Here is a 22,612-nt window from a genome sequence, read left to right as displayed (position 1 = left end):
AATGTGTTTTGGGGGGCAGAATGTGTTTTTTGGGGGGGGGGGGGGGCAGAATGTGTTTTGGGGGAGGCAGAATGTGTTGCCCTGACCTCCCACACCTCCATAGCTGGCAACGTTTTTCATTACGCTGGCTACATTGGATTGTTGGGGACACATTGAGGAGGGCGTGGCCTCCTTAGGCTACGGCTGCGTCTGCAATAACACCCTACTCCCTATATAGAGCACTACTTTAGACCAGAGCCCTATTCCCTATGTAGTGCACTACTTTAGACCAGAGTCCTACTCCCTATATAGAGCACTACTTTAGACCAGAGCCCTATTCCCTATGTAGTGCACTACTTTAGACCAGAGTCCTACTCCCTATATAGAGCACTACTTTAGACCAGAGCCCTATTCCCTATGTAGTGCACTACTTTAGACCAGAGTCCTACTCCCTATATAGAGCACTACTTTAGACCAGAGCCCTATTCCCTATGTAGTGCACTACTTTAGACCAGAGTCCTACTCCCTATATAGAGCACTACTTTACACCAGAGCCCTATTCCCTATGTAGTGCACTACTTTAGACCAGAGCCCTACTCCCTATATAGAGCACTACTTTAGACCAGAGCCCTATTCCCTATGTAGTGCACTACTTTAGACCAGAGTCCTACTCCCTATATAGAGCACTACTTTAGACCAGAGCCCTATTCCCTATGTAGTGCACTACTTTAGACCAGAGCCCTATTCCCTATATAGCGCACTACATTAGACCAGAGCCCTACTCCCTATATAGTGCACTACATTTGACCAGAGCCCTATTCCCTATATAGCACACTACTTTAGACCTGAGCCCTATTCCCTATGTAGTGCACTACTTTAGACCAGAGCCCTACTCCCTATATAGTGCACTACTTTAGACCAGAGTCGATAGGGTCTGTTGTGAATAGGGTGTCATTTGAGACGTTGCCTACCTGTATGACAGCATGCTTCGGTTTCCTTGGTTTCCTGATTTCCTGGTTCCAATTCCGTCAGAAGGAGAAGAAACGTTGTGACTGCAAGAGAATCAATTGGTCAAGAAAGAAGCACTTATAAATTATGATATTTTGTTTTCTTCTCAACTTTTTCTTTACTTTGAAGAACTTTTAACAACAGAATATTAGCTATGCAGCAACATTGGCTTCACTTGCTTCCACTATAAATGCTGTTCTACATAAATCATTGTATGATTGTACGTACGGCTGTTTTATTGTTTTCGCACTTCAAAAAAAAAAGAAAAAAGATTTCAATCATCTGGTGACCATGGTAACCACTGGTCTAAAAAACATTAAGAGAAAAGACCGGACTGATCAAGCAGGAGCAGTGGGTCTTTAAGACTGGGTTAGATGCTCATTGGTTTCCAGTTATGTTTATGCATAGTACATTCAGTAATGTTATATTTTTATTATTTAACTAGGCAAGTCGGTTTCAGAACAAATTCTTATTTACATTGACCGCCTAACACCGGGCCAAACCCGGACGACGCCGGGCCAAACCCGGACGACGCCGGGCCAAACCCGGACGACGCCGGGCCAAACCCGGACGACGCCGGGCCAATTGTGCGCCGCTCTATGGGACTCCCCGATCACGGCCGGATATGATACAGGCTGGATTCGAACCAGGGACTGTAGTGCACTGAGATGCAGTGCCTTAAACCACTGCGTCACTCGGGAGCCCCCGTTTATGCTTTAGTACATTCAATAATGTTTAAGTATTTGTTTTTACATCAATCTGTATATCCTACGTTTTTCCATCACATATTTAAATGTCCGATAGGCTTTAGCGTTGAAGTTTAAACCATTTTTAATTGTGTTGTATTCTTTGCAGCGGTTACCTCTGTTGTTATTATGACATTGTAAACTGCACTTATTATTATCATTAGTAGTAGCTGTCCTGCTCTCTGTCACATGTCTCTGAATGAGACAGCTGTCGTTATGGACGTGATAAGGACATGAGGTATCTGCAGCTCTCTACCTGGACACGAGGTATCTGCAGCTCTCTACCTGGACATGAGGTATCTGCAGCTGTCTACAAGGACACGAGGTATCTGCAGCTGTCTACAAGGACATGAGGTATCTGCAGCTGTCTACAAGGACATGAGGTATCTGCAGCTCTCTACCTGGACATGAGGTATCTGCAGCTGTCTACAAGGACACGAGGTATCTGCAGCTGTCTACAAGGACATGAGGTATCTGCAGCTGTCTACAAGGACACGAGGTATCTGCAGCTGTCTACAAGGACACGAGGTATCTGCAGCTGTCTACAAGGACATGAGGTATCTGCAGCTGTCTACAAGGACATGAGGTATCTGCAGCTGTCTACAAGGACATGAGGTATCTGCAGCTGTCTACAAGGACATGAGGTATCTGCAGCTGTCTACAAGGACATGAGGTATCTGCAGCTGTCTACAAGGACATGAGGTATCTGCAGCTGTCTACAAGGACATGAGGTATCTGCAGCTGTCTACAAGGACATGAGGTATCTGCAGCTGTCTACAAGGACATGAGGTATCTGCAGCTGTCTACAAGGACATGAGGTATCTGCAGCTGTCTACAAGGACATGAGGTATCTGCAGCTGTCTATAAGGACATGGGATTTTGTTCTGTTACAAAAAGAAATTAGCGACAGTTTAACGTCAGTCTACTCCGACTGACCGTTGAACTCCTCTTCAGAAGACACGTCATTATTCTAAACCTTTCACTGTTCTCTCTACCCAGTCAGTCCCCTGCCTAGCTTAATAAACCAGACCAATTATTGGTATACAGTCTGAATCAAAGCACTGCTCGTTTCCTCACGAGCCAGAATGTTGAATAAAATGACATTTGAACTTCCGTTACCAGTTGTCTGTCCGGTTTGTCCTTCATCAGCTGGTTGAAATATCCACAGGAGTAGTATTTAACAGACTTTTTATAGAGAGCTGGTAACGCTTGTCACCTGACGCATGCACAGAACCATGTAAACACCGGCAAGACTTGGGACAGTACGCGTCGCCTGGCGGTACTTCACGTGCCTCTGGGTCATGAGCAAAAAGAAAAGGATTTTGCCACACACAGAGATGTGCATTTTGAAGTCTGTTTAATAATAAACTGCATTGTTGGAAAAGGACCTGTCAGTCAGCCTTTCACTGTTAGTCTACACCTGTCGTCTACAGAACTATGTGACTATTAACATTGGATTGATTTGATAAGTGTGGATATTTTGTCTTAAATTTCAACCAGCTGAAGGACCAACCCTATGGACAATCGGCAGAGTAAGTTCAAATATAATTGTATTAAACATTCGTGACTGGCATGGGATGTTTAGGTTTTTTCTTATGTCAATGTGCGTAGCTATGCTGTACATAGACAGTTCTCTACTCTATTCACCATGCTCTAGTCTAGACTCCTGGAGGAGGGTTAACAGACAGTCAGTCCTCTACTCTATATTCACCATGCTCCAGTCTAGACTACTGGAGGAGGGTTAACAGACAGTCAGTCCTCTACTCTATATTCACCATGCTCTAGTCTAGACTACTGGAGGAGGGTTAACAGACAGACAGTCCTCTACTCTATATTCACCATGCTCCAGTCTAGACTACTGGAGGAGGGTTAACAGACAGTCAGTCCTCTACTCTATATTCACCATGCTCTAGTCTAGACTACTGGAGGAGGGTTAACAGACAGACAGTCCTCTACTCTATATTCACCATGCTCTAGTCTAGACTACTGGAGGAGGGTTAACAGACAGTCAGTCCTCTACTCTATATTCACCATGCTCTACTCTAGACTACTGGAGGAGGGTTAACAGACAGTCAGTCCTCTACTCTATATTCACCATGCTCTAATCTAGTCTAGACTACTGGTGGATGGTTAACAGACAGTCAGTCCTCTACTCTATATTCACCATGCTCTAATCTAGTCTAGACTACTGGAGGAGGGTTAACAGACAGTCAGTCCTCTACTCTATATTCACCATGCTCTAGTCTAGACTACTGGAGGAGGGTTAACAGACAGTCAGTCCTCTACTCTATATTCACCATGCTCTAGTCTAGACTACTGGAGGAGGGTTAACAGACAGTCAGTCCTCTACTCTATATTCACCATGCTCTAGTCTAGACTACTGGAGGAGGGTTAACAGACAGTCAGTCCTCTACTCTATATTCACCATGCTCTAGTCTAGACTACTGGAGGAGGGGTAACAGTCAGTCCTCTACTCTATATTCACCATGCTCTAGTCTAGTCTAGACTACTGGAGGAGGGTTAACAGACAGTCAGTCCTCTACTCTATATTCACCATGCTCTAGTCTAGACTACTGGAGGAGGGTTAACAGACAGTCAGTCCTCTACTCTATATTCACCATGCTCTAGTCTAGTCTAGACTACTGGAGGAGGGTTAACAGACAGTCAGTCCTCTACTCTATATTCACCATGCTCTAGTCTAGTCTAGACTACTGGAGGAGGGTTAACAGACAGTCAGTCCTCTACTCTATATTCACCATGCTCTAGTCTAGACTACTGGAGGAGGGTTAACAGACAGTCCTCTACTCTATATTCACCATGCTCTAGTCTAGACTACTGGAGGAGGGTTAACAGTCAGTCCTCTACTCTATATTCACCATGCTCTAGTCTAGACTACTGGAGGAGGGTTAACAGACAGTCAGTCCTCTACTCTATATTCACCATGCTCTAGTCTAGACTACTGGAGGAGGGGTAACAGTCAGTCCTCTACTCTATATTCACCATGCTCTAGTCTAGTCTAGACTACTGGAGGAGGGTTAACAGACAGTCAGTCCTCTACTCTATATTCACCATGCTCTAGTCTAGACTACTGGAGGAGGGTTAACAGACAGTCAGTCCTCTACTCTATATTCACCATGCTCTAGTCTAGTCTAGACTACTGGAGGAGGGTTAACAGACAGTCAGTCCTCTACTCTATATTCACCATGCTCTAGTCTAGACTACTGGAGGAGGGTTAACAGACAGTCAGTCCTCTACTCTATATTCACCATGCTCTAGTCTAGTCTAGACTACTGGAGGAGGGTTAACAGACAGTCAGTCCTCTACTCTATATTCACCATGCTCTAGTCTAGTCTAGACTACTGGAGGAGGGTTAACAGACAGTCAGTCCTCTACTCTATATTCACCATGCTCTAGTCTAGACTACTGGAGGAGGGTTAACAGACAGTCCTCTACTCTATATTCACCATGCTCTAGTCTAGACTACTGGAGGAGGGTTAACAGTCAGTCCTCTACTCTATATTCACCATGCTCTAGTCTAGACTACTGGAGGAGGGTTAACAGTCAGTCCTCTACTCTATATTCACCATGCTCTAGTCTAGACTACTGGAGGAGGGTTAACAGACAGTCAGTCCTCTACTCTATATTCACCATGCTCTAGTCTAGACTACTGGAGGAGGGTTAACAGTCAGTCCTCTACTCTATATTCACCATGCTCTAGTCTAGACTACTGGAGGAGGGTTAACAGACAGTCAGTCCTCTACTCTATATTCACCATGCTCTAGTCTAGACTACTGGAGGAGGGTTAACAGACAGTCAGTCCTCTACTCTATATTCACCATGCTCTAGTCTAGACTACTGGAGGAGGGTTAACAGACAGTCCTCTACTCTATATTCACCATGCTCTAGTCTAGACTCCTGGAGGAGGGTTAACAGACAGTCAGTCCTCTACTCTATATTCACCATGCTCTAGTCTAGACTACTGGAGGAGGGTTAACAGTCAGTCCTCTACTCTATATTCACCATGCTCTAGTCTAGACTACTGGAGGAGGGTTAACAGACAGTCAGTCCTCTACTCTATATTCACCATGCTCTAGTCTAGACTACTGGAGGAGGGTTAACAGACAGTCAGTCCTCTACTCTATATTCACCATGCTCTAGTCTAGACTCCTGGAGGAGGGTTAACAGACAGTCCTCTACTCTATATTCACCATGCTCTAATATAGTCTAGACTACTGGAGGAGGGTTAACAGACAGACAGTCCTCTACTCTATATTCACTATGCTCTAATATAGACTACTGGAGGAGGGTTAACAGACAGTCAGTCCTCTACTCTATATTCACCATGCTCTAGTCTAGACTACTGGAGGAGGGTTAACAGACAGACAGTCCTCTACTCTATATTCACCATGCTTTAGTCTAGTCTAGACTCCTGGAGGATGGTTAACAGACAGTCAGTCCTCTACTCTATATTCACCATGCTCTAGTCTAGACTCCTGGAGGAGGGGTAACAGTCAGTCCTCTACTCTATATTCACCATGCTCTAGTCTAGACTCCTGGAGGAGGGTTAACAGACAGTCAGTCCTCTACTCTATATTCACCATGCTCTAGTCTAGACTACTGGAGGAGGGTTAACAGACAGTCAGTCCTCTACTCTATATTCACCATGCTCTAGTCTAGACTACTGGAGGAGGGTTAACAGTCAGTCCTCTACTCTATATTCACCATGCTCTAGTCTAGACTACTGGAGGAGGGTTAACAGACAGTCAGTCCTCTACTCTATATTCACCATGCTCTAGTCTAGACTCCTGGAGGAGGGTTAACAGACAGTCAGTCCTCTACTCTATATTCACCATGCTCTAGTCTAGACTACTGGAGGAGGGTTAACAGACAGTCAGTCCTCTACTCTATATTCACCATGCTCTAGTCTAGACTACTGGAGGAGGGTTAACAGTCAGTCCTCTACTCTATATTCACCATGCTCTAGTCTAGACTACTGGAGGAGGGTTAACAGACAGTCAGTCCTCTACTCTATATTCACCATGCTCCAGTCTAGACTACTGGAGGAGGGTTAACGGACAGACAGTCCTCTACTCTATATTCACCATGCTCTAGTCTAGACTACTGGAGGAGGGTTAACAGACAGTCAGTCCTCTACTCTATATTCACCATGCTCTAGTCTAGACTACTGGAGGAGGGTTAACAGACAGTCAGTCCTCTACTCTATATTCACCATGCTCTAGTCTAGACTCCTGGAGGAGGGTTAACAGACAGACAGTCCTCTACTCTATATTCACCATGCTCTAGTCTAGACTACTGGAGGAGGGTTAACAGACAGTCCTCTACTCTATATTCACCATGCTCTAGTCTAGACTACTGGAGGAGGGTTAACAGACAGACAGTCCTCTACTCTATATTCACCATGCTCTAGTCTAGACTCCTGGAGGAGGGTTAACAGACAGTCAGTCCTCTACTCTATATTCACCATGCTCTAGTCTAGACTACTGGAGGAGGGTTAACAGACAGTCAGTCCTCTACTCTATATTCACCATGCTCTAGTCTAGTCTAGACTCCTGGAGGAGGGTTAACAGACAGTCAGTCCTCTACTCTATATTCACCATGCTCTAGTCTAGACTACTGGAGGAGGGTTAACAGACAGTCAGTCCTCTACTCTATATTCACCATGCTCTAGTCTAGACTACTGGAGGAGGGTTAACAGACAGTCAGTCCTCTACTCTATATTCACCATGCTCTAGTCTAGACTACTGGAGGAGGGTTAACAGACAGACAGTCCTCTACTCTATATTCACCATGCTCTAGTCTAGACTACTGGAGGAGGGTTAACAGACAGTCAGTCCTCTACTCTATATTCACCATGCTCTAGTCTTGTCTAGACTCCTGGAGGTTGGTTAACAGACAGTCAGTCCTCTACTCTATATTCGCCATGCTCTAGTCTTGTCTAGACTCCTGGAGGATGGTTAATAGACCAATTGGACATGTTAGCTGACTAGTGGGTTGGGTAACATCATTCTATCCCACATTCCATTTCAGTTGTGCTATGAACAGAACTGTAAATTACTACTAATTTATAGCTACGTAAACCTACATGGAACCCACCCACATACCTGGAACTTATAACATGTAAACTACCCTACAATAAACTGTTAACTTTTTGGAAAGTTTGTCAATCTACATATTGTTACATCTGTTTTTGGTTTGGAGAGGAGAGAGTTCTCTAAATGTTCTATACAAAGGTTAAGGTAAACATTCTCCACTTTTTGATGCGTCAGGGTTCTCTTCTCTTGACGTGTCAGGGTTCTCTTCTCTTGATGTGTCAGGGTTCTCTTCTTTTGACGTGTCAGGGTTCTCTTCTCTTGATGTGTCAGGGTTCTCTTGATGTGTCAGGGTTCTCTTCTCTTGATGTGTCAGTGTTCTCTTCTCTTGATGTGTCAGGGTTCTCTTCTCTTGATGTGTCAGGGTTCTCTTCTCTTGATGGGTCAGGGTTCTCTTCTCTTGATGTGTCAGGGTTCTCTTCTCTTGATGGGTCAGGGTTCTCTTCTCTTGATGGGTCAGGGTTCTCTTTTGATGTGTCAGGGTTCTCTTCTCTTGATGTGTCAGTGTTCTCTTCTCTTGATGGGTCAGGGTTCTCTTTTGATGTGTCAGGGTTCTCTTCTCTTGATGTGTCAGTGTTCTCTTCTCTTGATGTGTCAGGGTTCTCTTGATGTGTCAGTGTTCTCTTCTCTTGACCTGTCAGGGTTCTCTTCTCTTGATGTGTCAGGGTTCTCTTCTCTTGATGTGTCAGGGTTCTCTTCTCTTGACGTGTCAGGGTTCTCTTCTCTTGACGTGTCAGGGTTCTCTTCTCTTGACCTGTCAGGGTTCTCTTGACGTGTCAGGGTTCTCTTCTCTTGATGGGTCAGTGTTCTCTTCTCTTGATGGGTCAGGGTTCTCTTGATGTGTCAGGGTTCTCTTCTCTTGACGTGTCAGGGTTCTCTTGATGTGTCAGGGTTCTCTTGATGGGTCAGGGTTCTCTTGATGGGTCAGGGTTCTCTTCTCTTGATGTGTCAGTGTTCTCTTCTCTTGATGTGTCAGGGTTCTCTTCTCTTGATGTGTCAGGGTTCTCTTCTCTTGATGGGTCAGGGTTCTCTTCTCTTGATGTGTCAGGGTTCTCTTCTCTTGATGGGTCAGGGTTCTCTTCTCTTGATGGGTCAGGGTTCTCTTTTGATGTGTCAGGGTTCTCTTCTCTTGATGTGTCAGTGTTCTCTTCTCTTGATGGGTCAGGGTTCTCTTTTGATGTGTCAGGGTTCTCTTCTCTTGATGTGTCAGTGTTCTCTTCTCTTGATGTGTCAGGGTTCTCTTGATGTGTCAGTGTTCTCTTCTCTTGACCTGTCAGGGTTCTCTTCTCTTGATGTGTCAGGGTTCTCTTCTCTTGATGTGTCAGGGTTCTCTTCTCTTGACGTGTCAGGGTTCTCTTCTCTTGACGTGTCAGGGTTCTCTTCTCTTGACCTGTCAGGGTTCTCTTGACGTGTCAGGGTTCTCTTCTCTTGATGGGTCAGTGTTCTCTTCTCTTGATGGGTCAGGGTTCTCTTGATGTGTCAGGGTTCTCTTCTCTTGACGTGTCAGGGTTCTCTTGATGTGTCAGGGTTCTCTTGATGGGTCAGGGTTCTCTTGATGGGTCAGGGTTCTCTTCTCTTGATGTGTCAGGGTTCTCTTCTCTTGATGTGTCAGGGTTCTCTTGATGGGTCAGGGTTCTCTTCTCTTGATGTGTCAGGGTTCTCTTGATGTGTCAGGGTTCTCTTGATGTGTCAGGGTTCTCTTGATGGGTCAGGGTTCTCTTCTCTTGATGTGTCAGGGTTCTCTTGATGGGTCAGGGTTCTCTTCTCTTGATGTGTCAGGGGTCTCTTCTCTTGACCTGTCAGGGTTCTCTTCTCTTGATGTGTCAGGGTTCTCTTCTCTTGACGTGTCAGGGTTCTCTTGATGTGTCAGGGTTCTCTTCTCTTGACGTGTCAGGGTTCTGTTCTCTTGACGTGTCAGGCTTCTCTTCTCTTGATGTGTCAGGCTTCTCTTCTCTTGATGTGTCAGGGTTCTCTTCTCTTGACGTGTCAGGGTTCTCTTCTCTTGACGTGTCAGGCTTCTCTTCTCTTGATGTGTCAGGCTTCTCTTCTCTTGATGTGTCAGGGGTCTCTTCTCTTGACCTGTCAGGGTTCTCTTCTCTTGACGTGTCAGGGTTCTCTTGATGTGTCAGGGTTCTCTTGATGGGTCAGGGTTCTCTTGATGGGTCAGGGTTCTCTTCTCTTGATGTGTCAGGGTTCTCTTCTCTTGATGTGTCAGGGTTCTCTTGATGGGTCAGGGTTCTCTTCTCTTGATGTGTCAGGGTTCTCTTGATGTGTCAGGGTTCTCTTGATGTGTCAGGGTTCTCTTGATGGGTCAGGGTTCTCTTCTCTTGATGTGTCAGGGTTCTCTTGATGGGTCAGGGTTCTCTTCTCTTGATGTGTCAGGGGTCTCTTCTCTTGACCTGTCAGGGTTCTCTTCTCTTGATGTGTCAGGGTTCTCTTCTCTTGACGTGTCAGGGTTCTCTTGATGTGTCAGGGTTCTCTTCTCTTGACGTGTCAGGGTTCTGTTCTCTTGACGTGTCAGGCTTCTCTTCTCTTGACGTATCAGGCTTCTCTTCTCTTGATGTGTCAGGGTTCTCTTCTCTTGACGTGTCAGGGTTCTCTTCTCTTGACGTGTCAGGCTTCTCTTCTCTTGATGTGTCAGGCTTCTCTTCTCTTGATGTGTCAGGGGTCTCTTCTCTTGACCTGTCAGGGTTCTCTTCTCTTGATGTGTCAGGGTTCTCTTCTCTTGACGTGTCAGGGTTCTCTTGATGTGTCAGGGTTCTCTTCTCTTGACGTGTCAGGGTTCTCTTCACTTGACTGTCAGGGTTCTCTTCTCTTGATGTGTCAGGGTTCTCTTCTCTTGATGTGTCAGGGTTCTCTTCTCTTGATGTGTCAGGCTTCTCTTCTCTTGATGGGTCAGGGGTCTCTTGATGTGTCAGGCTTCTCTTCTCTTGATGTGTCAGTGTTCTCTTCTCTTGATGTGTCAGGGTTCTCTTGATGTGTCAGGGTTCTCTTCTCTTAATGTGTCAGTGTTCTCTTCTCTTGACGTGTCAGGGTTCTCTTCTCTTGATGTGTCAGGGTTCTCTTCTCTTGACGTGTCAGGCTTCTCTTCTCTTGATGTGTCAGGCTTCTCTTCTCTTGATGTGTCAGGGTTCTCTTCTCTTGACGTGTCAGGCTTCTCTTCTCTTGATGTGTCAGGGTTCTCTTCTCTTGACTGTCAGGGTTCTCTTCTCTTGACGTGTCAGGCTTCTCTTCTCTTGATGTGTCAGGGTTCTCTTCTCTTGATGTGTCAGGCTTCTCTTCTCTTGATGTGTCAGGGTTCTCTTCTCTTGACTGTCAGGGTTCTCTTCTCTTGATGTGTCAGGGTTCTCTTCTCTTGATGTGTCAGTGTTATCTTCTCTTGATGTGTCAGGGTTCTCTTGATGTGTCAGGGTTCTCTTCTCTTGATGTGTCAGTGTTCTCTTCTCTTGACGTGTCAGGGTTCTCTTCTCTTGATGTGTCAGGCTTCTCTTCTCTTGATGTGTCAGGGTTCTCTTCTCTTGACTGTCAGGCTTCTCTTCTCTTGATGTGTCAGGCTTCTCTTCTCTTGATGTGTCAGTGTTCTCTTCTCTTGATGTGTCAGGGTTCTCTTGATGTGTCAGGGTTCTCTTCTCTTGACGTGTCAGGGTTCTCTTCTCTTGACGTGTCAGGGTTCTCTTGACGTGTCAGTGTTCTCTTCTCTTGACGTGTCAGGGTTCTCTTGATGTGCCAGGGTTCTCTTGATGTGTCAGGGTTCTCTTCTCTTGACGTGTCAGGGTTCTCTTGATGTGTCAGGGTTCTCTTCTCTTGACTGTCAGGCTTCTCTTCTCTTGACGTGTCAGGGTTCTCTTGACGTGTCAGGGTTCTCTTCTCTTGATGTGTCAGGGTTCTCTTCTCTTGACGTGTCAGGGTTCTCTTCTCTTGATGTGTCAGGGTTCTCTTCTCTTGATGTGTCAGTGTTCTCTTGACGTGTCAGGGTTCTCTTGATGTGTCAGGGGTCTCTTCTCTTGACGTGTCAGGGTTCTCTTGACGTGTCAGGGTTCTCTTCTCTTGACTGTCAGGGTTCTCTTCTCTTGACCTGTCAGGGTTCTCTTCTCTTGACCTGTCAGGGTTCTCTTCTCTTGATGTGTCAGGGTTCTCTTGACGTGTCAGGGTTCTCTTGACGTGTCAGGGTTCTCTTCTCTTGATGTGTCAGGGTTCTCTTCTCTTGATGTGTCAGGGTTCTCTTCTCTTGTCGTGTCAGTGTTCTCTTGATGTGTCAGGGTTCTCTTGATGTGTCAGGGTTCTCTTGATGTGTCAGGGTTCTCTTGATGTGTCAGGGTTCTCTTCTCTTGATGTGTCAGGGTTCTCTTGATGTGTCAGGGTTCTCTTGATGTGTCAGGGTTCTCTTGATGTGTCAGGGTTCTCTTCTCTTGATGGGTCAGGGTTCTCTTCTCTTGACGTGTCAGGGTTCTCTTCTCTTGATGTGTCAGGGTTCTCTTCTCTTGATGTGTCAGGCTTCTCTTCTCTTGAAGATTGATGTTGGAGACGAAAACTAAAGCCAAAACCCAAGTATTCTCATCTGTCACGTTTGTTTAATATATATTTTTTTTAACATTTTCAACAATACTCTGATGTAAAATCATTCAAAATGTTTCTCTTCTGTTGACATTTGTGAGCCCCTGTTTCTCCTCGTCTGGTATATAGCTGTCTAACTCACATGGTTCTATTCCATTGAGGACTACCCCCACAGTGGGCCGCAAGTGTTTTATGTTAGCGTCAACGTCTAGTGTTATTGTGTTTCCAGCACTGGGGTAAATCCTCATTGGAAATGTGACACTAATGTGTGTATGTGTTATAGGCTCACCTCTTTGGTGTAAGTAATTGTGTGTATATATAGATAGTGCAGTTACCTAGATATACTATACATACTGAAACATACAGTGGCTTCAGAAAAAAATCATACCCCTTGACTTATTCCACATTTTATTTTGCAGTCTGAATTCAAAATGGATGAAATATTAATTTAATAATATTTATTAAATATTCACCAATCGACACAGTGACAAAGTGAAAATATGTTTTTTGACATTTTTGCAAATACTGACTAGAATACTTTGTAGAAACAGCAATTACAGCGGTGAGTCTTTCTGGGTAAATCTCTAAGAGCTGTGAGTCTTTCTGGGTAAATCTCTAAGAGCTTTGAGTCTTTCTGGGTAAATCTCTTAAGAGCTTTGAGTCTTTCTGGGTAAATCTCTAAGAGCTTTGAGTCTTTCTGGGTAAATCTCTTAAGAGCTTTGAGTCTTTCTGGGTAAATCTCTAAGAGCTTTGAGTCTTTCTGGGTAAATCTCTAAGAGCTTTGAGTCTTTCTGGGTAAATCTCTAAGAGCTTTGAGTCTTTCTGGGTAAATATCTAAGAGTTGTGAGTCTTTCTGGGTAAATCTCTAAGAGTTGTGAGTCTTTCTGGGTAAATCTCTAAGAGCTTTGAGTCTTTCTGGGTAAATCTCTAAGAGCTTTGCACACCTGGATTGTACAATATTTTCCCATTATTCTTTAAACAATTCTTCAAGCTCTGTCAAGTTGATTGTTGATCATTATTAGATAACCATATTCAAGTCTTTCCATAGATCTTCAAGCCGATTTAAGTCAAAACTGTAACTAGACCACTCAGGAATATTCAATATCTTCTTGGTAAGTAACTAAAGTGTAGATTTGGCCTTGTGTTTTAGGTTATTGTCCTTCTGAAAGGCGAATTCATCTCCTCATTGTCTATTGGAACACAGACTGAACCAGACTTTCCTCTGGGATTTTGTCTGTGCTTATAGCTGTCTACCGTGTATTTTTATCCTAATAACGCCCTAGTCCTTGCCAATGACAAGCATACCCATAACATGATGCAGCCACCGCCATGTTTGAAAATATGAAGTGGTACTGAGTGATGTGTTGTGTTGGATTTGCCCAAAACAAAACGCTTTGTATTCAGGACAAAAAGTTCATTTCTTTGTCGAAATGTTTTCAGTATTACTTAAGTGCCTTGTTGCAAACAGGATGCATGTTTTGGAGTATTTTTATTCTGTACAGGCTTTCTTCTTTTAACTCTGTCATTTAGGTTAGTATTATGGAGTAACTATGGAGTAACTACAATGTTGATCCATCCTCAGTTGTTTTCTCCTATCACAGTCATTAAACTCTAACTGTTTTAAGGTCACCATTGGCTTCATGGTGAAAATCCCTGAGCGGTTTCCTTCCTCTCCGGCAACTGAGTTAGGAAGGACGTCTGTATCTTTGTAGTGACTGGGTGTATTGATACACCATCCAAAGCCTAATTATAACTTCACCTTGCTCAAAGTGATATTACACATTTTACCCATCTACCAATAGGTGCCCTTCTTTGCGAGGCATTGAAAAATCTCCTTGGTCTTTGTGGTTGAATATGTGTTTGAAATTCACTGCTCGATTGAGGGACCTTACAATTATCTATATGTGTTGGGGTACAGAGATGAGGTAGTCATTTAAAAATCATGTTAACCAATATTATTGAACACGGAATGAGTCCATGCAACTTATTATGCAATTTGTTAAGCACACTTTTACTCCTGAACTTATTTAGGCTTCCCATAAAGGGGTTGAATACTTATTGACTCAAGACAATTCAGCTTAAAATGTTTTATTAATTTAAAAAAGATTATACTAACAAAATTCCACTTTGACATTATGGGGTATTGCGTGTAGATCAGGTATTGTGAATTCAGTATTACATTGTAATTCAGGCTGTAAACCATTTTAAATTCAGGCTGTAAACCATTGTAAATTCAGGCTGTAAACCATTTTAAATTCAGGCTGTAAACCATTTTAAATTCAGGCTGTAAACCATTGTAAATTCAGGCTGTAAACCATTTTAAATTCAGGCTGTAAACCATTTTAAATTCAGGCTGTAAACCATTTTAAATTCAGGCTGTAAACCATTTTAAATTCAGGCTGTAAACCATTGTAAATTCAGGCTGTAAACCATTTTAAATTCAGGCTGTAAACCATTTTAAATTCAGGCTGTAAACCATTTTAAATTCAGGCTGTAAACCATTTTAAATTCAGGCTGTAAACCATTTTAAATTCAGGCTGTAAACCATTTTAAATTCAGACACTAAACCATTTTAAATTCAGGCTGTAAACCATTGTAAATTCAGGCTGTAAACCATTGTAAATTCAGGCTGTAAACCATTTTAAATTCAGGCTGTAAACCATTTTAAATTCAGGCTGTAAACCATTGTAAATTCAGGCTGTAAACCATTTTAAATTCAGGCTGTAAACCATTTTAAATTCAGGCTGTAAACCATTTTAAATTCAAGCTGTAAACCGTTTTAAATTCAGGCTGTAAACCATTTTAAATTCAGGCACTAAACCATTTTAAATTCAGGCTGTAAACCATTTTAAATTCATGCTGTAACAACACAATGTGGGAGGAGTTAAAAAGGTGTGAACCCTTTTTGAAGACCACTGTACATACAACCGTTGCTATGGGACCAAGAACATTGCTACAGTACTGTGTTGTTTATAGCACACCTATTTATACTGTATCACACTGTAGATATATGCCACTCAGAAAGCATGCAGGACATTATTAACGTCATTACGGTAAGATTATAAATTAACCATATGAAATAAAGACGAGAGGAATATTAAAACAGGGATTTTACCACTGAGGAAGTCATGTGGTTTGTATGACTAGATTTGGACTAGATATATACCTTCTTCATCACTGACTCCATCCAATCTACGTCCCACATAAAGTATTCTATTGTGGACCCTTGAATTTCTACCCTACTCAGTGATATTCTGATATAACCATGTAGTATTTACGTCCGGAACGACTGCCTGCCGCGGACAGACTATCCTAAGGCTTTGTGAACTTCTGAGTGCTGTGCTTTAATATGCAAAGGAACAGGTTACTATACAATACATTGTCCTGGCTGACACTGCTGTATCCATCACTGATATCCATTCACATCTTAACAACTGCCAAATACATTACACTACATTTTATTTGGTCTGGAAATGACTTTTGTAAAACTGTGTTGTCTGTCACCTTAAAAAAAAACACAAAAAAAAGACTTGAAGAGTGATTAAAGAGTCCAGGGTGAATGTCGGAGGGTGTTGTTGTGGTTATACTGAGCTGTTTGACAAATGGCATCCTACTCGTCATACTGTGTAGTGCACTACTTTTGACCAGGGCTCATGAGCTCAGGATCCATAGGATTAGGGCCCATAGAGGTCAGGGTCCATAGGGTTAGGGCCTATAGATGTCAGGGCCCATAGGGTTAGGGCCCATAGAGCTCAGAGTCCTTAGGGTTAGGGCCCATAGTGGTCAGGGCCCATAGAGGTCAGGGCCCATAGGGTTAGGGCCCATAGAGGTCAGGGCCCATAGGGTCAGGGCCCATAGAGGTCAGGGCCCATAGGTGTCATGTTTGTCATTTATTGTCATGTCTTGTCCCTGTGCTCCCCATGCTATTCGTTTCCCTCTGCTGGTCTTGTTTGGTTCTTTCCCTCCTTCTATCCCTCTCTCTCCCCCTCCCTCTCTCACTCTCTCGCTCTCTCTTCTCTCTGTCGTTCCGTTCCTGCTCCCAGCTGTTCCTATTCCCCTAATCATCATTTAGTCTTCCCACACCTGTTCCCGATCCTTTCCCCTGATTAGAGTCCCTATTTATTCCTTTGTGATCCGTTCCTGTCCCGTCGGTTCCTTGTATTGTATTCACCATGCTGTGATTGCGTTTCGCCCTGTCCTGTCGTGTTTTTGCCGTGATTGTGTATCACCCTGTCCTGTCGTGTTTTGTGCCTTCATCAGATGCTGCGTGTGAGCAGGTGTCTCAGTCGACTACGGCCTGCGCCTACCCGAAGCGACCTGCAGTCTGTGGCCGCTTCTCCAGTTGTTTCCCCTCTACAAGTCTAGAGGATTTCTGTTATTCCGTTTTGGACTTTAATAAACTCTGTTTCTGTTAAGTCGCGTTTGGGTCCTCTTTCACCTGCATGACAGAAGGAACCGACCAAGGAATGGACCCAGCGACTTCAGACGCTCGTTACACTGCCGTCGAGATCCAAGGAGCCATGCTCGGCAGACACGAGCAGGAATTGTCTGCTGCTCGCCATGCCGTGGAAAACCTGGCTGCTCAGGTTTCCGACCTCTCTGGACAGTTCCAGAGTCTACGTCTCGTGCCACCTGTTACTTCCTGGCCTGCCGAGCCTCCAGAACCTAGGGTTAATAACCCACCTTGCTACTCCGGGCAGCCCACTGAGTGCCGCTCCTTTCTCACGCAGTGTGAGATTGTGTTCTCTCTCCAACCCAACACATACTCTAGAGAGAGAGCTCGGGTTGCTTACGTCATTTCACTCCTTACTGGCCGGGCTCGAGAATGGGGCACAGCTATCTGGGAGGCAAGGGCTGTTTGCTCTAACGATTTCCAGAACTTTAAAGAGGAGATGATTCGGGTTTTTGACCGTTCAGTTTTTGGTGGGGAGGCTTCTAGGGCCCTGGCTTCCTTATGCCAAGGTGAACGGTCCATAACGGATTATTCCATTGAGTTTCGCACTCTTGCTGCCTCTAGTGAGTGGAACGAGCCGGCGCTGCTCGCTCGTTTTCTGGAGGGACTCCACGCTGTGGTTAAGGATGAGATTCTCTCCCGGGAGGTTCCTTCAGATGTGGACTCTTTGATTGCTCTCGCCATCCGCATAGAACGACGGGTAGATCTTCGTCACCGGGCTCGTGGAAGAGAGCTCGCATCAACGGTGTTTCCCTGCTCCGCATCGCAACCATCTCCCCCTCTGGCTTTGAGACTGAGCCCATGCAGCTGGGAGGGATTCGCATCTCGAATAAGGAGAGGGAACGGAGGATCACCAACCGCCTGTGCCTCTATTGTGGAGTTGCTGGACATTTTGTTAATTCATGTCCAGTAAAAGCCAGAGCTCATCTGTAAGCGGAGGGCTACAGGTGAGCGCTACTACTCAAGTCTCTCCATCAAAGTCCTGTACTACTTTGTCGGTCCACCTACGCTGGACCGGTTCGGGTGCTACATGTAGTGCCTTGATAGACTCTGGGGCTGAGGGTTGTTTCATGGACGAAGCATGGGTTCGGAAACATGACATTCCTTTCAGAGAGTTAGATAAGCCTACGCCCATGTTCGCCTTAGATGGTAGTCATCTTCCCAGTATCAGATTTGAGACACTACCTTTAACCCTCACAGTATCTGGTAACCACAGTGAGACTATTTCTTTTTTGATTTTCCGTTCACCGTTTACACCTGTTGTTTTGGGTCATCCCTGGCTAGTATGTCATAATCCTTCTATTAATTGGTCTAGTAATTCTATCCTATCCTGGAACGTTTCTTGTCATGTGAAGTGTTTAATGTCTGCCATCCCTCCCGTTTCTTCTGTCCCTACTTCTCAGGAGGAACCTGGCGATTTGACAGGAGTGCCGGAGGAATATCATGATCTGCGCACGGTCTTCAGTCGGTCCCGAGCCAACTCCCTTCCTCCTCACCGGTCGTATGATTGTAGTATTGATCTCCTTCCGGGGACCACTCCTCCTCGAGGTAGACTATACTCTCTGTCGGCTCCCGAACGTAAGGCTCTCGAGGATTATTTGTCTGTGTCTCTTGACGCCGGTACCATAGTGCCTTCTTCCTCTCCGGCCGGGGCGGGGTTCTTTTTGTTAAGAAGAAGGACGGTACTCTGCGCCCCTGCGTGGATTATCGAGGGCTGAATGACATAACGGTTAAGAATCGTTATCCGCTTCCCCCTTATGTCATCAGCCTTCGAGATTCTGCAGGGAGCCAGGTGCTTTACTAAGTTGGACCTTCGTAACGCTTACCATCTCGTGCGCATCAGAGAGGGGGACGAGTGGAAAACGGCGTTTAATACTCCGTTAGGGCATTTTGAGTACCGGGTTCTGCCGTTCGGTCTCGCCAATGCGCCAGCTGTTTTTCAGGCATTAGTTAATGATGTTCTGAGAGACATGCTGAACATTTTTGTTTTTGTCTATCTTGACGATATCCTGATTTTTTCTCCGTCACTCGAGATTCATGTTCAGCACGTTCGACGTGTTCTACAGCGCCTTTTAGAGAATTGTCTCTACGTAAAGGCTGAGAAGTGCTCTTTTCATGTCTCCTCCGTTACTTTTCTCGGTTCCGTTATTTCCGCTGAAGGCATTCAGATGGATTCCGCTAAGGTCCAAGCTGTCAGTGATTGGCCCGTTCCAAGGTCACGTGTCGAGTTGCAGCGCTTTTTAGGTTTCGCTAATTTCTATCGGCGTTTCATTCGTAATTTCGGTCAAGTTGCTGCCCCTCTCACAGCTCTTACTTCTGTCAAGACGTGTTTTAAGTGGTCCGGTTCCGCCCAGGGAGCTTTTGATCTTCTAAAAGAACGTTTTACGTCCGCTCCTATCCTCGTTACTCCTGACGTCACTAGACAATTCATTGTCGAGGTTGACGCTTCAGAGGTAGGCGTGGGAGCCATTCTATCCCAGCGCTTCCAGTCTGACGATAAGGTTCATCCTTGTGCTTATTTTTCTCATCGCCTGTCGCCATCTGAGCGCAACTATGATGTGGGTAACCGTGAACTGCTCGCCATCCGCTTAGCCCTAGGCGAATGGCGACAGTGGTTGGAGGGGCGACCGTTCCTTTTGTCGTTTGGACAGACCATAAGAACCTTGAGTACATCCGTTCTGCCAAACGACTTAATGCCCGTCAAGCTCGTTGGGCGTTGTTTTTCGCTCGTTTCGAGTTTGTGATTTCTTACCGTCCGGGTAGCAAGAACACCAAGCCTGATGCCTTATCCCGTCTGTTTAGTTCTTCTGTGGCTTCTACTGATCCCGAGGGGATTCTTCCTTATGGGCGTGTTGTCGGGTTAACAGTCTGGGGAATTGAAAGACAGGTTAAGCAAGCACTCACGCACACTGCGTCGCCGCGCGCTTGTCCTAGTAACCTCCTTTTCGTTCCTGTTTCCACTCGTCTGGCTGTTCTTCAGTGGGCTCACTCTGCCAAGTTAGCGGGTCATCCCGGTGTTCGAGGCACTCTTGCGTCTATTCGCCAGCGCTTTTGGTGGCCGACTCAGGAGCGTGACACGCGCCGTTTCGTGGCTGCTTGTTCGGACTGCGCGCAGACTAAGTCGGGTAACTCTCCTCCTGCCGGTCGTCTCAGACCGCTCCCCATTCCTTCTCGACCATGGTCTCACATTGCCTTAGACTTCATTACCGGTCTGCCTTTGTCTGCGGGGAAGACTGTGATTCTGACGGTTGTCGATAGGTTCTCTAAGGCGGCACATTTCATTCCCCTCGCTAAACTTCCTTCCGCTAAGGAGACGGCACAAATCATTATTGAGAATGTATTCAGAATTCATGGCCTCCCGTTAGACGCCGTTTCAGACAGAGGCCCGCAATTCACGTCACAGTTTTGGAGGGAGTTCTGTCGTTTGATTGGTGCGTCCGTCAGTCTCTCTTCCGGGTTTCATCCCCAGTCTAACGGTCAAGCAGAGAGGGCCAATCAGACGATTGGTCGCATACTACGCAGCCTTTCTTTCAGAAACCCTGCGTCTTGGGCAGAACAGCTCCCCTGGGCAGAATACGCTCACAATTCGCTTCCTTCGTCTGCTACCGGGTTATCTCCGTTTCAGAGTAGTCTGGGTTACCAGCCTCCTCTGTTCTCATCCCAGCTTGCCGAGTCCAGCGTTCCCTCCGCTCAAGCGTTTGTCCAACGTTGTGAGCGCACCTGGAGGAGGGTGAGGTCTGCACTTTGCCGTTACAGGGCACAGACGGTGAGAGCCGCCAATAAACGCAGGATTAAGAGTCCAAGGTATTGTTGCGGCCAGAGAGTGTGGCTTTCCACTCGCAACCTTCCTCTTACGACAGCTTCTCGTAAGTTGACTCCGCGGTTCATTGGTCCGTTCCGTGTCTCCCAGGTCGTCAATCCTGTCGCTGTGCGACTGCTTCTTCCGCGACATCTTCGTCGCGTCCATCCTGTCTTCCATGTCTCCTGTGTTAAGCCCTTTCTTCGCACCCCGTTCGTCTTCCCTCCCCCCCTCCCGTCCTTGTCGAGAGCGCACCTATTTACAAGGTACATAAGATTATGGACATGCGTTCTCGGGGACGGGGTCACCAATACCTAGTGGATTGGGAGGGTTACGGTCCTGAGGAGAGGAGTTGGGTTCCGTCTCGGGACGTGCTGGACCGTTCGCTCATCGATGATTTCCTCCGTTGCCGCCAGGATTCCTCCTCGAGTGCGCCAGGAGGCGCTCGGTGAGTGGGGGGGTACTGTCATGTTTGTCATTTATTGTCATGTCTTGTCCCTGTGCTCCCCATGCTATTCGTTTCCCTCTGCTGGTCTTGTTTGGTTCTTTCCCTCCTTCTATCCCTCTCTCTCCCCCTCCCTCTCTCACTCTCTCGCTCTCTCTTCTCTCTGTCGTTCCGTTCCTGCTCCCAGCTGTTCCTATTCCCCTAATCATCATTTAGTCTTCCCACACCTGTTCCCGATCCTTTCCCCTGATTAGAGTCCCTATTTATTCCTTTGTGATCCGTTCCTGTCCCGTCGGTTCCTTGTATTGTATTCACCATGCTGTGATTGCGTTTCGCCCTGTCCTGTCGTGTTTTTGCCGTGATTGTGTATCACCCTGTCCTGTCGTGTTTTGTGCCTTCATCAGATGCTGCGTGTGAGCAGGTGTCTCAGTCGACTACGGCCTGCGCCTACCCGAAGCGACCTGCAGTCTGTGGCCGCTTCTCCAGTTGTTTCCCCTCTACAAGTCTAGAGGATTTCTGTTATTCCGTTTTGGACTTTAATAAACTCTGTTTCTGTTAAGTCGCGTTTGGGTCCTCTTTCACCTGCATGACAATAGGGTTAGGGCCCATAGAGCTCAGGACCCATAGAGCTCAGGGCCCATAGAGGTCAGGGCCCATAGAGGTCAGGGCCCATAGAGGTCAGGGCCCATAGGGTCAGGGCCCATAGAGCTCAGGTCCCATGGACCTCAGGGCCCATAGGGGTTAGGGCCCATAGGGTTAGGGCCCATAGAGGTCAGGGCCCATAACGCTCAGGGCCCATAACGTTCAGGGCCCATAGAGGTCAGGGCCCATAGGGTTAGGGCCCATAGGGTTCAGGTCAAAAGTAGTGCACTACATGGGGAATAAGTATGGTGCCCCCTGGGGGACACAATTCATGTTGAAGTAGATGGTTTCCTTCAGAGCTCTGGTCCTGTATCTCTCCTGAGCCCTAAAAGCAACTCTGTTTTCTATTGAAGTTTGTAAAATAAGCGCTTTGAAATAAAAGAACAAATGATATCTCGTACTCTAGCCTGCTCTGGAAATGTTTAAAAATGCAATTATCGATGAAAGAAAGCTTGCATTACATTACCCCATTGATTAAAGATTATATTACTGAGAAAAAAAATTTTTCATGTCAATTTACTTCTTAACTTCGAATGTTTCCCAAATGGCACCCTATTCTCTACATAGGGCACTACTTTTGACTAGAGCACTATGGCCCCTGGTTAAAAGTAGTGCACTTTGTAGGGAATAGGGTGCCATTTGGGTTGCTAACCATTAAATAAGCCTTGTGTTTTGATTGTGTAACTGAAGGTCAGGGCTGTAGTTGATCCCTGGACTAGTGGGTCTCATCTTTACAAGCATTTTGCTACTCTCGCAATAATCATTTGCCAACCATTTATATGTGACCAATAAAATTTGATTTGAAAATGTTTTATTTGATTTCATCCTATACTAGTAGACTTCCTCCTGCTCTAGTGGACCTCATCCTGCACTAGT

At 45.6% G+C, this 22,612-nt stretch overlaps 1 long non-coding RNA gene across 1 annotated transcript; it reads left to right on the top strand.

The window, feature by feature from the left end:
* Positions 1–15,116: 15,116 nt before the first annotated feature.
* LOC124035563 lies at positions 15,117–22,545 on the top strand. The gene is made up of 2 exons (XR_006838772.1): positions 15,117–16,271; positions 21,691–22,545. It is a non-coding gene; the product is annotated as an uncharacterized LOC124035563 (long non-coding RNA).
* The last annotated feature ends 67 nt before the right edge of the window (positions 22,546–22,612 follow it).

The sequence above is a fragment of the Oncorhynchus gorbuscha genome, linkage group LG01 (assembly GCF_021184085.1).
Source record: "Oncorhynchus gorbuscha isolate QuinsamMale2020 ecotype Even-year linkage group LG01, OgorEven_v1.0, whole genome shotgun sequence".
Classification (NCBI taxonomy): domain Eukaryota; kingdom Metazoa; phylum Chordata; class Actinopteri; order Salmoniformes; family Salmonidae; genus Oncorhynchus; species Oncorhynchus gorbuscha.
This window is presented reverse-complemented; position numbering and strand designations above follow the sequence as displayed.